This window comes from Triticum urartu, chromosome 4A, assembly GCF_056163025.1.
Source record: "Triticum urartu cultivar PI428250 chromosome 4A, HENAU_Tu73, whole genome shotgun sequence".
Lineage (NCBI taxonomy): Eukaryota > Viridiplantae > Streptophyta > Magnoliopsida > Poales > Poaceae > Triticum > Triticum urartu.
Genome location: NC_141876.1, coordinates 540,114,530 through 540,130,248, shown reverse-complemented (window position 1 = coordinate 540,130,248; position 15,719 = coordinate 540,114,530). Strand labels below are relative to the sequence as shown.

Genomic DNA, 15,719 nt, shown 5'->3' with positions numbered 1-15,719 from the left:
GATTGCCAAGAGTCAGTCCAAGTACAAGTGCTACCGCCTTGATGACAAGGACACTCTCTTCTTCGAGGATCGTATTGTTGTGCCCAAAGGTGAACTTCGTAAAGTGATCATGAACGAGGCTCACAATTCTCTCCTCTCCATCCACCCTGGGAGCACGAAGATGTATCAGGACCTCAAGCAAGCTTATTGGTGGACTTGAATGAAGCGTGAGATCGCTCAATTCGTGAATGAATGTGATGTCTGCAGAAGAGTGAAGGCAGAACAACAAAGGCCAGCTGGTCTCCTCCAACCTCTTGTCATTCCAGAATGGAAGTTTGACCACATTGAAATGGACTTCGTGACTGGGTTTCCAAAGTCCAAGCGTGGCAATGATGCTATATTTGTTGTGATCGACAAGCTCACCAAAGTGGCTCACTTTCTGCCTATCAAAGAGTCGATCACTGCAGCTCAATTGGCGGAACTCTATGCCTCTCGCATTGTCTCTCTGCACGGTATTCCTCAAGTGATCTCTTCAGACCGTGGCAGCATCTTTACCTCGAAGTTTTGGGATTCTTTTCAGAAGGCCATGGGCAACAACATCCGCTTCAGCACTGCTTTCCATCCTCAAAGAAGCGGTCAAGTCGAGCGTGTCAACCAGATTCTTGAAGATATGCTCAGGGCTTGTGTGATCTCCTTCGGCATGAAGTGGGAGGATTGTCTTCCTTATGCTGAATTCTCATACAACAACAGTTTTCAAGCAAGTTCGGGCAAGGCCCCATTTGAGATTCTATATGGCAGGAAGTGCCGTACCCCTCTCAAGTGGTCTGAAACCGGTGAACGTCAGCTGCTGGGTAATGACTTAATCACAGAAGCAGAAGAAATGTGCAAAGTCATTCGTGATAACCTCAAAGCAGCCCAATCCCGCCAAAAGAGCTACTATGATAGTAAGCACCGTGATTTGGCTTTCGAGATCGGAGATCATGTTTACCTCCGCGTCTCTCCTATGAAAGGTACTCGTCGCTTCGGTATCAAAGGGAAGCTTGCCCCTAGATACGTGGGACCTTTCAAGATTGTCAGCAAGAGAGGCGACCTCGCCTATCAACTCGAGCTTCCTTCAAACTTTGCAAATGTTCATGATGTGTTCCACGTCTCTCAGCTTCGAAAGTGCTTCAAGACTCCTGACCGCACCGTCAACTTCGAGGACATTGAGCTCCAAGAAGATCTCTCTTATCGTGAGCACCCAGTTGCTATTCTTGAAGAGACTGAACGCAAGACTTGCAACAAGTCAATCAAATTTCTCAAAGTCAAGTGGTCTCACCATTCCGACCGTGAAGCTACCTGGGAATGCGAGGATCACCTCCGTTCTGAGTACCCGGAGTTATTTCAGTCCTAGATCTCGGGACGAGATATTTTCGTAGTGGTGGAGTGTTGTAACACTCCGGGTGTAACTTTCCCTATTTGTACTCCAACTCTTGCCATTTCTGGCGTTAAGTTATATTTATTTCTCGGGTTCGGGTCTTTGGCTCCGTGTGTTGTTTTCGTTTTCATGCATCTCATATCATGCCATCATGTGCATTGCATTTGCATACGTGTTCATCTCATGCATTCGAGCATTTTCCCCGTTGTCCCTTTTGCATTCCGGCGCTTCGTTCTCCTCCGGTGGTCATTTCTAGCATTCTTTCGTGTGTGGGGATTAAATATCTTCGGATTGGACCGAGACTTGTCATGCGGCCTTGGTTTACTACCGGTAGACCGCCTGTCAAGTTTCGTACCATTTGGACTTTGTTTGATACTCCAACGGTTAACCGAGGGACCGAAAAGGCCTCGTGTGTGTTGCAGCCCAACACCCCTTCTTTTGGCCCAAAACCCACCAAACTCTGCTCTATGTCCTAGAGCGTTCGATCATGATCACGTGGCCGAAAACCGCACCTCATTTGGACTCTCCTAGCTCCACTTATGCCTATAAATAGCCCCCTCCAAATTCGGATCTTCTTCCCCGTCCAAACCCTAGTCTAAAAAAAACCAGATCCACGCCGACGGACGTGTCCGCCCCGGCCGGACAACGTCCGCCGCCTCCGCCCGCACCAACCGTCCGCCACCACGTGTCCCTCGCGGGACCGCTTCGCCGCCGCCGCCGCGAGGCCCGCCGAGCCCGACGCGGGCCCCCGCGGCCCAGTCCTCCGCCCCGCCGCCATCTGCCCAGGCGCCGCCCTCCTCTTCGCGGCCGCCGCAGGAGCCCGGAGCCGCCGCGCGCGCTCGCCGCCGGCGCCGCCTCGCTGCCCGCGCCCGGCCGCCCCTCGCCGCCCGCGCCGCCCCGTCCAAGCCGCCGCCGTCCTCGGGAGCCGCGCCAAGGCCGGCCTCGCCCCGTCCCTCTCCTTCCTCTCCGGCCACGAAGGTCTCCGGCGAGCTACAGTAGGTCCGGCAACCGCCTCGGGAAGCGTGCCGATCCAGATCTGGAAATATCCCTCTCGGTTGACTTTTTCCCTCTCCTTCCAGATTTTTTATGCCTACTTTGACTGCCCGTAACTTTGCATCCGTAGCTCCGATTTGGGCATATTATATATCAAAATGTTCGTCTCGACGAGTAAATCATTTCATTACATTGAATCATTTTCATTTGAGCTCATCTTGATGCCCTAAATTCTGTTAGAAGGAGGCTTCATGAGTTTATTGTCAGATCTGCTAGTTCATCTTAGACTTTTGTCATTTTTTCCATGATTTTTGTGTGCATGCTATGCCTGTGAGTCCTGCATATGTTTTGTTAAGCATTTTGTCTTCTTTCCAGAGGTGCAACCCATGCATTTTTAGGATGTGTGTGGTGACTTGTGCAAGCTCGCAAAGAGAGGCACCCGGGAAATATGTTTTCAGGGACTTAGTTGTTTTCACCAAGTCTGGGATATTTTAGTTCATGATGCCATATGTTCAGCTTGTTTCCTAGTGATCCGTGCCTCTTTTGAGGATGATCAGTAAGGGACTTTTGTTATTAATGTTATGCTCTATCCATCCATGTCTTTGTTTGCAATTATGGAGCACCATAGATTGAGTCAATCGAGCTATACTTCTGCTTCGTGGTGAATCTGGGCAGATCGTCAACTCGTTTGCGATTTTGCCGGCGTTGTTGTAGTTGATCCGTGCATGCTATGTCATTGTTCTTGCCATGCCTAGCTTGTATTTTGTGCCTTCTTAATGGATGTATGCTTGCCTTGCCATGACTTGCACCGTGGTGAGTGCATCGAGCTCGTTTACATGCCTTCGTGAGTTATATTTCAGCATGTCTCAGTTTTCACTAAGTCTGAAAACTGATTGTGTTTTAGCTATGTTCGTGTGCCCGTTAATATATTTTGTGAACCCTTTTGGCCCCAGGTCACTTTGGGTCTTTTGTCAAGCTTGTTGAGTAGCTCCATGCCATGTTCTTACTTGTCATGTTCAGGTCATGTATCATGTTGTTTTGCTGCTCTGAAGAGAGCATCGTGATCTGAAATTTCAGACTAGTGTTAATTTCACTAAGTCTGGAATCTGTTTTGAATTTGCGTTTTTGCCATGCTTGTTTGAACCTCTTAATGGATGAATTGGCCGTGGCTCAGTGCTAGTTTTTTGTTACGCATCTTGTGTGCATCCCTGCCATGTATTTTGTTGTCTTGTTTGATGGCTGTAGCATGTTCATTTTGTTGCATTTAGATGCCTACTTGCTGTAAATCGCAGACCGGTGTCATATCTTAAAACGTTTGCCATTTCCAAACCGTAACTCCGATTCCAATGATCTTTATATCGTTTTCAAGCGATTTCATCCCCTCTATCCAGTGGCACCCTTGAAATTCCAAGTTGAGGCCAGGTTCATGCATTTCCTGTCATATCTTGCATTTTGCATCCCGCATCGCATCCCGCATAGCATATCATCATTTCATCATATTGCTTGGTCTTGCACGTGGTTGATTGTATCCTTGTTGCTTGTTTGTCTTGTTGGGTAGAGCCGGGAGATGAGTTCTCTACCGAGGAGCCCGTTGAGTTTGCTTGTGAGGATCCAGTCAACTCTGACAACTGTGCAGGCAAGATGATCATACCCTCGAAATCACTACTATCTTTGCTATGCTAGTTTGCTCGCTCTTGCTTTGCCAATGCTACGATGCCTACCTTTTGCTTGTCAGCCTCCCAATTGCCATGTAAAACCTCTAACCCACCTTGTCCTAGCAAACCGTTGATTGGCTATGTTACCGCTTCGCTCAGCCCCTCTTATAGCGTTGCTAGTTGCAGGTGAAGATTGGAGGCCGTTCCTTGTTGGAACATTTATTTACTTGTTGGGATATCACTATATTGCTATGTTATCTTAATGCATCTATATACTTGGTAAAGGGTGGAAGGCTCGGCCTCTCGCCTAGTGTTTTGTTCCACTCTTGCCGCCCTAGTTTCCGTCATATCGGTGTTATGTTCCCGGATTTTGCGTTCCTTACGCGGTTGGGTTATAATGGGAACCCCTTGATATTTCGCCTCAATTAAAGCGTTTCCAGCAATGCCCAACCTTGGTTTTACCATTTGCCACCTACCCTTTTCTTTCCCTTGGGTTCTGCAGACTCAAGGGTCATCTTATTTTAACCCCCCCGGGCCAGTGCTCCTTTGAGTGTTGGTCCACCTGTCAGCTACTGGTGGCCATCAGGGGAAACTCTGGGCTGGCCTACCCGTACCTAAGACAATCTGAGTGTGCCCTGAGAAAGAGATATGTGCAGCTCCTATCGGGATTTGTCGGCACATTCGGGCGGTGTTGCTGGTCTTGTTTTAACCTGTCGAAGTGTCTTGACTTACCGAGATACCGAGTCTGATCGGAACGTCTTGGGAGGAGGTCTATTCCTTCGTTGACCGTGAGAGCTTGTCATGGGCTAAGTTGGGACCCCCCTGCAGGGATTGAACTTTCGAAAGCCGTGCCCGCGGTTATGGGCAGATGGGAATTTGTTAATGTCCGGTTGTAGATAACTTAAACCTTAATTAATTAAAACGAATCCACCGTGTGTGTTGCCGTGATGGCCTCTTCTCGGCGGAGTCCGGGAAGTGGACACGGTGTTGGAGTTATGTTTCGCAGGTTGTTCCTTCTAGCTTTTCGCTCGCGCTTTGCCTCCTCTTCTCGCTCTCCTTTGCGAATAAGTTAGCCACCATATATGCTAGTCGCTTGCTGCAGCTCCACATATACTTGCCTTATCCATTCCTATAAGCTTAAATAGTTTTGATCGCGAGGGTGCGAGATTGCTGAGTCCCTGTGGCTCACAGATACTATGACTCCAGATGCAGGTCTAGGTGATTCCGTTCCAGGTGACGAGTACGAGCTCAAGTGGGAGTTCGACGAGGACTCTCAGCGTTATTATGTTTCATTTCCCGATGATCAGTAGTGGTGCCTAGTTGGGGTTTGATTCAGGGCCTTGTCGCATGTTGGGTTCTTTTCTATTTTGGCGCCGTAGTCGGGCCATGAGTGTTTGTTTGATGGATGTTATTTATGTACTCTGATGTGACGTGGCGAGTGTAAGCCAACTATGTTATCTCCCCCTTTTATTATGTATTACATGGGATGTTGTAATGATTGCCTGACTTGCGACATTGCTTTCAATGCGGTTATGTCTCTAAGTCGTGCCTCGACACGTGGGAGCTATAGCCGCATCGAGGGCGTTACAGACCGGGCGCTAGCTTCGGCAAGCTGGTCCAACATGTTCCCGTTTGCAAGAGTGGAGCATTTAACAGTAGTTAAGAGTGATCATAGCCCTATTCTGCTGATGAATGAGATGGAAGCGGGGAATCAGTGCATCGCTGTGAAGAAGCCTTTTCGATATGAATGTGTCTGGGAAAGAGATGGTCGTTTCAAGGACGTGGTGGAAGCAGCATGGAATGGTGATGGCCCGGCCTCGTCGGTGTCGGATCTGGCCAACAAATTACAGTCGGTGGCCACTTCTTTTTCCAGTTGGGGACGTACTACTTTTGGATCAGTTCGGCAAGAGCAACGATCGCTTCAACAGAAACTAGCTATGGTGCGTGCGGATCCTTTGAGACTCGGACCTAGTGAGGAGGAACGCAAGGTCGAGGAGCGCATGGTGGAACTCGCGTACAGGGAGGAAATAATGGCGAGACAGCGGTCTCGTATCACATGGCTGTCCGAGGGTGATAGCAATATTAAGTTCTTTCAGAGGAAGGCAAGTGCTAGACGGGCCAAAAACAGCATCACCCAACTTGATCGTGCGGATGGAACCACTTGTACGGATCCAGCGGAACTGGCAAATATGGCTACAGAGTTTTACTCAAACCTCTATACGTCGGAAGGAACAATAGGTATGGAAGAGGTGTTATCGCACATACCGGTGAGGGTGGATGGTAATATGAATGTCTGCCTAAATGCCACTTATAGCAATAATGAGGTTAAAGAAGCTCTCTTTCAAATGTTTCCAACTAAGGCGCCGGGGCCGGACGGTTTCCCTGCACATTTTTTTTCAGAAGCATTGGGACTTATGTGGTGATGAAGTTACAAGGATAATCATTAGAGTGCTTGATGGTGTGGACTCACCGGAGGAGATAAATAACACGTTCATCGTTTTAATTCCAAAGATAGCAAGTCCAAAAGTTCTAGGACAGTTTCGGCCGATAAGCCTTTGTAATGTGATCTACAAGATCGCTTCAAAGGTCTTAGCCAACAGGCTGAAGGTAATCCTCCCTGAGATCATTTTCGAAGAGCAGTCGGCTTTTGTCCTTGGTCGTCTCATCACAGATAACTTCATTACAGCCTATGAATGCCTACATTACATGAAGACTAGGAGGGTGAAGGGCAATAGGTTTTGTGCTCTAAAATTGGATATGATGAAAGCGTATGATCGCTTGGAGTGGTCGTATTTGAGAGCTGTAATGCTAAGGATGGGTTTTAGCCTCCGCTTCACTGAGACGTAATGAGATGTGTGACGTCGGTATCCTTTTCGGTTATGTTTAATGGCAGGAGTCTGGATGGTTTCAAGCCTTCTCGGGGATTGCGCCAGGGCGATCCGAGTTCACCATATTTGTTCTTGTTGGCAGCTGAAGGACTTTCATGTTTACTGAAATCTGGTGCAGGAGTACGGGGGATCACAGTCGCACCAAATGCACCATCTGTTAATCATCTACTTTTTGCTGACGATAGCCTACTTTTCTTTGAAGCAAATGATGATACGGCCACATGCATTGATGAGCTACTGCGGATCTATTTTAACGCCTCCCGACAAAGGGTTAATATGGAAAAGTCATCTATCTTTTTCAGTAAAGGAGTACCCAACTCTGCTCGTGACTCCATCAAGAACATCCTCACTGTCCACAATGAATCTTTAACAGAGAAGTACCTGGTCCTGCCCTCGGATGTGGGGAGGGCCAAAGAGGGATCCTTTAAGTACTTGAAAGATAGAATTTGGAAGAAGGTGCAAGGGTGGATGGAGAAGTGTTTATCTGCCGGAGGGAAAGAGGTGCTAATAAAATATGTAGCTCAATCTATTCCAACGTATTCTATGTCATGTTTCAAGCTGCCAAGGGGTTTGTGTGAGCATATCAACGGCCTGATCCATAAGTTTTGGTGTGGAAGCAAGGATGGCCAACGGAAAACAACGTGGGTTTCATGGAAAACAATGTCGAAACCAAAGTTCATGGGGGGATTGGGCTTTAGGGATGTGGAGCTGTTCAACCTAGCATTACTCGCGCGCCAAGCATGGAGACTACTGTAGGATCCGGACTCGCTCAGCGCTCGAATTCTGAAAGCCAGGTACTATCCAGATTGCCACCTCTTGGATGCCACGTTGGGTGCAGGTCCGTCCCAGGTCTGGCGCTCCATACTAGAGGGAAGAGACTTGCTAGCGCAAGGACTCATCAAACGCATCGGCTCTGGATCACATACGTACATATGGCACGACAATTGGCTGCCAAGGGATTACAAGCTCATGCCAATATGCTCACGGTCGGCCAACCCTCCAGTTCTGGTCTTGGAGCTGATTGATCCCACCACCAGGTCATGCAACAAGCAGGCGCTTACGGAACACTTTATCGCTCCCGATGTTGAAGTTATTCAGAATATACCACTAAGTACTAGGGTGCAGGATGATTTTTGGGCCTGGCACTACGACAAGAAGGGTGTTTTTTCGGTTCGGTCGGCCTACCGTATGATTTCTGCAGTCAAGGCTCAGAGGGAGGATTGGCTTGATCATCGGCCGGGACATTCAAACATTACAGCTGACAGGAAATCTTGGTCGCAGCTGTGGAATGTACGGGTTCCCTCCAAGATCAAAATTTTTGTATGGAGATTAGCGCATACCTCGATCCCGACGGGGCACGTGTGTCATGAGAGAAATATGGCAGATTCACCAGCATGCTCGATTTGCGGAGCAGATGAGGACACTTGGTGTCATTCTCTGTTAAGCTGCTGCATGGCGTGATGCGTTTGGGCTTTGGGTGATGAAGAGCTCCTAGAGCATGTGATATCAAACCAGAACGCTGATGCCCGTCTATGGCTGTTTTGGTTGTTCGAATCAACAATCCAACGTGATGTAACTCGGGTTCTAGTGACAATGTGGGCAATTTGGTGGGCGCGCCGGAAAGCAATCCATGAGAATGAGTTCCAGAGCCCGTTGTCAACCATGAGTTTTATTAGGCGCTTCTTGGAGGACCTGGACATTGTTGAGTCCCAAAAGGAGCGACCGATGCATGTGCCTGCTGCTCCGAGAGCACGGGCATGGCTGCCGCCCGAGGGTGAAGCGGTGAAGTTCAACTGCGATGGAGCATTATCGACCCTGGGCGAGAAGGGAGCAGCGGCTGTGGTTTGTCGAGACAAGTCGGGGAAATTTCTTGGAGCTTTAGCACTGGTCTTTGAAGGCTTGATCGACCCGGCAAGTTTGGAGGCGCACGCGTGTAGTGAAGCACTTGCCCTGGCCCGCGATTTGAATTTGCAGGATTTGGTGATTGTGTCTGACTGTCTAGAGTTGGTTTCAAACATCAGCACACAATCTCTACCAGTGTATGCGCCTATTCTGCATGATATACACATTACCATGAACCTTTTCTCTTCAGTTGTCTTTCGTTTTGAGCGTAGAGAAAATAATTTGGAGGCCCACTCGGTTGCAAAAGGAGCTGCGTCTCTGCCGGTGGGCCGCCATGTGTGGCTAGGGATCCTTCCAGATGTTGCTTGTATTCCGGATGTGATGAACTTTGAATAAAATTCCCTAGTTACCTTAAAAAAAGCCTAGTTTTCTTTTGTCTCAAAAACACCTAGTTTTTTTTGGCTAGATTTTTCTCATCAGCTTTTTGTTTGTCTTTCTTCAGGTTTTCTATATGGTTTTTCTGTTTCCTTTTTTTGATTTTTTTTACTTTTAGTTTCCATTTCTTTTATTTTTATATTTCAGTAATTTTTTTCTCGAAATTTGTGTATTTTTAAAAAAATTACCAACAATTTTCAAATTGACCAACTTATTAAAATTCGTGAATGCTTTTTGTTAAACTTGGAAACTTTTAAAATTCGTGATTTTTTTGGAACAATGATTTTTTTCAAAATTTACAAACTTTTTTTGAGCCACTAAACATTTTCATTTTTGCCAATATCTTTTCATGCCACGATTTTATTCAAATTTGTGGACTTGTTTCAAATACGGAAACTTATTTTGAATATGGTAACTTTTTTCGTGTTCACAAACATTTTTTAGAATTGACTAACTTTTCTGAAATATATTAAAAATCAAATTTGTGAATCTTTTTTTATTCCGTGAACATTTTTTAAATTAGTTATATTTTTTAGAATTGATGAACATTTCTTTAATGTTCTTGAACTTTTTTCAAATTCGTGAACATTTCTTGAGGCCACAAACTTTTTTTCAAACTAAAAAAACTTTTTAAATTATAAACTTGTTATAGAAGTGTACAATCAACTATGCCATGGGTCAACGGTCAACCAGTCGACCGATCGAAACATCCAAGCGAGCAAGCTTGGGAGAGCGACCTCGCTTAGCTGGGTCGGCCAAGGGGGCGCGACAGCGCCAGTTAGCGTTGCTTGCGCCACAAGCGCTTTATAGGCGCTCTCCATATTTTAATATGCTATAACACTAAAAATTAAACACATCCAAATCAAACAATGCACAAATTCAAATTTGTTGGAGCGCATCATTAAATCAATAATTTGCCATTAGTCTTGCATAAAAATTCAAATTGTGTTTAAATAGGTAACCACGAAAACGGTTATGCTCAGCTCAGGCCAGCCTAGAGGTTATCCCTTGTATACCGGGCTAAGAGCAACTCTAACAGATCCTACATATTGGTCTGATCCCCAAAAATCGAACATATATGCGGTTTATGGGCCAAAAAATGATTAGTAGATCCTGCATCTTGGCCCGACGTGCATATTTTTTTTACTGGAAACCTAAAATCGTCCTCCTTGGAGCGGTATATGTACGGGATTTGGGGGCATATTTCCAGGATCCTATAATATCCATTTTGGTAGAAGAATGAGAAGGCACTAAAGAGCGATAGAGATCTCACCAGCATCGGCCGAGCATCCTGGTCCAAAGCGAAGGGAGGTCCGAAGGTGACTGTCAGGTGTCCTGGTCGTCCTTCTTGGCTGCTCCTAGACTGGTCAACCGAAGGGAGGTATGGTCGGCACTGTACTGGAGTGAAGGAAGGTCGGAGTTAAACCAGGCAGGATAGCAGACCAAAGGCGCTAGCTCTCATGAGGTAGAGAAGCATGTTGCATTTGGCCCTCGGGATAGCAGATCAAGGTCGCAAATGGTTCCGGCGAGTCGTCTTCAACCTTAAATACTTTTCTGATGTTAACTAGTAGATCATAATCTCACACGTACAATAAAGCCACATTGGCCATAACACATCACAATTAAACTTATGATTTGATCCCCTGCTTGCTAGGGTACTCGATTATAGTGTGCTCGGGACACCCCGTTTCCTATGTCACTGACAGAAGCCAGTAACCCCCGTCCTTGTCGTTTGACATGGGTAATAAATAGTGTTGCATCAATCTACTTTGAGCTAGAGGACATGGCAGGATCCTCTAGATCGAATGTCCTTGCTTTGATGAAGCCTCGACACGGTCTCTTGTATAGTTAGGCATGGCTCGGTAGTTTCCTATGTCTGGGGGATACAATAAGATCAGATGATCCCGCGATTACGGGAAACCTATCTTTCATATTTGATGAATCTCTCACATAGCACATCCATCCTTATCCCCTCCGAGCTCCCCGCTTTGATGTCCCCATTGTGGAAAAAATTAAAGAAAAGAATATAAATTCAATAAATGCAATCCTTTCGCATCGAGCCCTTCTATGTGTACTAGTTGCGGGGAAAAAATACTAAACTTGGAATATGATCATTTTGATAGAAAAAAATCCTTCACAAAACAAGGTATCATGTATGAACATTCATTTTCAAGGTGATGGCCACATTCATTGCATAGTTTATGATAATGTGCCCAAATTGGGCACATATGTGCATCTTGCCATTACAAACAATGTTCACAAACATCAAAGCAAAAAAAAACATAAAACAATGTTGAAAAATAGAGTTCTAACCTTTTGTTAAAAACAAATCTATTTTCACAGTGTAAAAAATGGGTATTTTTTGTGAAGCAAGTACATTTAATGCATTTCTAGTCATACATTCATACAATTCAAATTTAAATCACAAGTGCATAAAAATATTGGCAAAATTTTGGTTTAAAAAATCCTATTTATATCTTTTAACAGGCCTTAAAAATAAGAAAGAAAAAGATAAGAGGAGAAAAAAAGAAAAAAAGATTAAAATTTACCGAGTGTAAAAATATTATACTAAAAAAGCATTGTGTTTTGATTGGTCAATGTAGCCCTCCCACGGATCACACGTTGTAACCGTTGGATCTGATTAAATCGAACGGCTGCGGCCCAGTGGGTGCCCTATCCTTTTATCTCCTCTCTCCCCTTATCCCTTCACACGCACGCCTACCCATTGAATCCACCGCATACCACGCCGCAAGCCGCCGTCGCAAGTCGCCTGAGGGCCTCATGCCGCCGCCGCCGCTCGCCCCTTTCTCTGTAGGTCGCCCACGCAATCCTCGGCCCCAGGGTCGTTCCCTCCTCCCCACCAGGCTCGAGGAGGCCCGAGGAGGCGGCCATGAGGAGCGCGCAGCCGCCGGAGTCCTGGGCAGATCTAGCCGGGGCCGTCTGCAGCCATCCCTTCCTCCGGGCGGCCATGAAGAATTGAAGCGGCTTGAGCAGAACTAGCGCATGGACCATGCGCGCCTCCCGCGGTAGAAGCCACTGGTCCTCGTCATCTGCTGTCATCCACGAGGAATCCATCCATATGTAAGCTACCTTCCACAATAATCCATCCAGCAGGCTGCTTGCTTGTTTGTGTACTAGTGCCAAGAGGAGCAAGATGCGAGGACGACATTGAGGGTACATGCCGGCTGCTAATTGATTCTCCTGCTAATAATAATAGTACGTACGTGCTCCTGCCCATGGTCGAGATGTACATACCCGAATACCCGTTACATATCCATACATATTCAAATAGTCTCAAACTGGCACATATACATACATACCCGAATACCTGTGCGATTTTTTAATTCAGCTAAATATGTCTACCAAGTGTCAAATTGGGTAGTAGAAATTGTGAAGAGCAACACCGACATGTACTTTGTAGGTGTAATACATAGTGCTTTTCATGGTAAGGGTTCTAGTAGATGTATGATTATTTTAGTGTAGTATATCCCAATTATCACTATGATAATACAATAGAAGCTTGTTTATTTCACTTTAATTATTATATTTCTTGTGTCTGAATCTCATATGCTAGTTTGATACTCCCTCCGTTCCATAATGTAGTGCCTTTTGAAAAGTCAAACCTCATAAACTTTGACCAAGTTTGTGGAGAAAAACATTTACATCTAGAGTGCGTAACATATATCACTAGATTCATCATAAGATGTAGTTTCACATTATATATTTTTGGAATTGTAGATATAAGTATTTTTCTCTACAAACTTGGTCAAAGTTTGTAAAGTGTGACTTCTCAAAAAATCTATAGGCACTATATTATGGAACGGAGGGAGTATAATCCAATGGTTGATAGCATCACTTTTTACCATGTACCCATCAGGCTTACCTTTTTATTTAGGTAAATGTAAGACTCCATCACCTTTTACCAAGTATCCATCCAGGTTACATTATGCGCAAAAAAGGTTATACATTTAATTCCAAATTTGTTGAATATATGGTTTTACTGCATGCTTATAGTCTGTAGCTCTTGGCTGTACATCTATTTCCATCTTAAGTTATTTATCATTCTACTCTTACAGAATGTTTGTGGGGAGCTCGGTTAGTGTCGACACCTCAAGGGTTTATGCATTCAGTTCCATGTTGCTTAAAGCCACTGTAATGATGGCTACTGGTTCCATGTATTTGTTTATGGAGTCATATGGCCGCGCTCATTGATAATTCACATAGAATGTTTATATTCTTTTTAACTTTGCCATGGAATGTCTACTGTTAGAAAACATCTTGCGAGTACTTTGGTTAGGTACTAGAAAGCACATACACACACATGCCCAACACAACAACAAGCACACACATACAACACTACGCAGATGCTTTGCTCCTGATTTTTCAATAGTATGCTTATGCTTTGCCACTCTGAAATTTTTGCACTGGGAGCCACTTTGCATGTGCTTGCTCATGTAGTGACCTGATTGATAGTTGTTTGTGTTGCCGTGTTCAACTAATGTCCAGATACAATAAGTTAGTATTGATTTGTACAAGAGCTAAGTAGAATTGTCCGAACTCATTTTTCTTGTGGTTGCTTACCACACATCTGCCGCGTGGTGACTGTTAGAACTCTTTATTACAATAGCAGATCATTTTATTACTATGTGGTATTAAATGGGATTATGTGGGCAAGCAAACACAACATGGTTTATCGCCAGCTGCCCACGAACACCCGCATAACACATGAGTGCAATGTGGGCATCTCTCTATTAGTCCCACTTGCCGCTTGAATGTGTATACCTAACGAACTGAATGGTCATCACAATTTTCTTGAACTATGACCATGTGCACCATTCACACATTGTTCATGCAAATTCTATTGTCATTGCCATTGAATGATAACATTGATCATAATATAGGTTAGTTCCAAAGTACTCCCTCTGTGAAAAATGTAAGAGCGTTGAAGTAGTGATCTAAACGCTCTTATATTTCTTTACAGAGAGAGTAGTTTTAAAGAATTTAACATATTCAAACTAATGGAATGTTGCATATGCTACTATTTGGAGTGGTGATCTAGAAACTAAGGTTGGTGCTATTGACTTAAGTCCCGAATTTGCACTTGTGTGCATGGATGAGCCTATTATGGATAACGAGGAGTTAGTAAGGTAAGTTTATGATTGCAAGAGAATTGTTGTTGCTTTTGCTTCAGGATACTTAATTGCCTGGCCTTGAGCTTTTGTAACCTGAAGTCTTTTCTTCCAGATTCTAAAATTATATTTGTGTACATTTAATCACATAACTTTAACGTCCAGTTTTCTTTTACAGATCCAAAAGAAGGATAAGTGAGTTGCTGTTGAGTTCTCCAGTTGGATGAAGCATATAAAACTAGAAGATTTTACTTAGCAATAACCATAGTTTACATTGATAGATTGAAAAATGTAATGCCATTCACAAGACCTTTTTCTTTGGTCGAATTGATGTAAATGCTATGGTGTAAAATTCTTCATAGGCGTGTTCTCTATAGTCAAATTGATATGAATGATATGTTGTTGCACCAATAACATCAGTATTTATTTATTGTAGTGCATATGTATCCCACACTCTTGTATATTCATAATAAATACCTTTGATATTTTCAATTTGTCTATCTATTGCACTTCAATTTCTCTATCATTTTAATGGTGCCAAGCATCAAAGTAAAATAATGAACTATTTCAGTAGTTGCAGTGATTTATTAAATAAATGTATATTCCATAAAATGGGTACCTACTTTTGTGGTCAATTTAAAAAATAAATACATTAATTATGTTGCCGTAATAATATAGTAGTGTTGGTGTTACTATAGTTACAAAATGTGGGACGCGGATTTGGTGAACATGGGTGCGCGCACACCCTTTATGAATAGCCAATTCAAAAATGCTAGCAAAAATCAAAAAAATCTGAATTTATTTTTTTAATATACATAGTCAACCGGTATACTCGCATATGAAGTTTCACGGAAAAATCACATCCGTGATAATCTTGGTAAAAATGACAAAATCAAAGGTAATCGAAGCTATATTAAAAAACATTGTTTAATGAATAGTATGGTCGCATTTGTATTTTCTTCACTAAGAATACCACAGGTGTAAATACATCATGAAACTTCACACGTGAGTAGAATGGTCGTCTAAGGTTCATACGGCAAAATTTTAGAATTTTTTAAATTTCTCTAGTATTTTTTATGAATTTACTATTCATGTGGGTGCGCGCGCACCCATGTTCACCTTTGTATTTTCGCAAAATGTGTTACTAAGATAGTTGATTATAGTGTTATGGTATTTGGATTTTATGTTACAAGTTGTGTTACCATAGTTACAAAAACATGTTACGACAATGTTTTACTTCTACAAAAATATGTTACCACGAGTGATACTAACATGTTTAGTAACACATAATATGCATGTTACTATAATGTCGTTGTAACACAATTTTTAATATATGGTAACATTTACTATATGTGACAGTGGACACCACTTAGTAACACGG

The 15,719-nt window shown here is 43.9% G+C and overlaps 1 long non-coding RNA gene across 1 annotated transcript; it reads left to right on the top strand.

The window, feature by feature from the left end:
• Positions 1-11,873: 11,873 nt before the first annotated feature.
• On the top strand, positions 11,874-14,830 carry LOC125552608 (uncharacterized). Its single transcript, XR_007303694.2, has 2 exons — positions 11,874-12,290; positions 14,517-14,830. It is a non-coding gene; the product is annotated as an uncharacterized LOC125552608 (long non-coding RNA).
• The last annotated feature ends 889 nt before the right edge of the window (positions 14,831-15,719 follow it).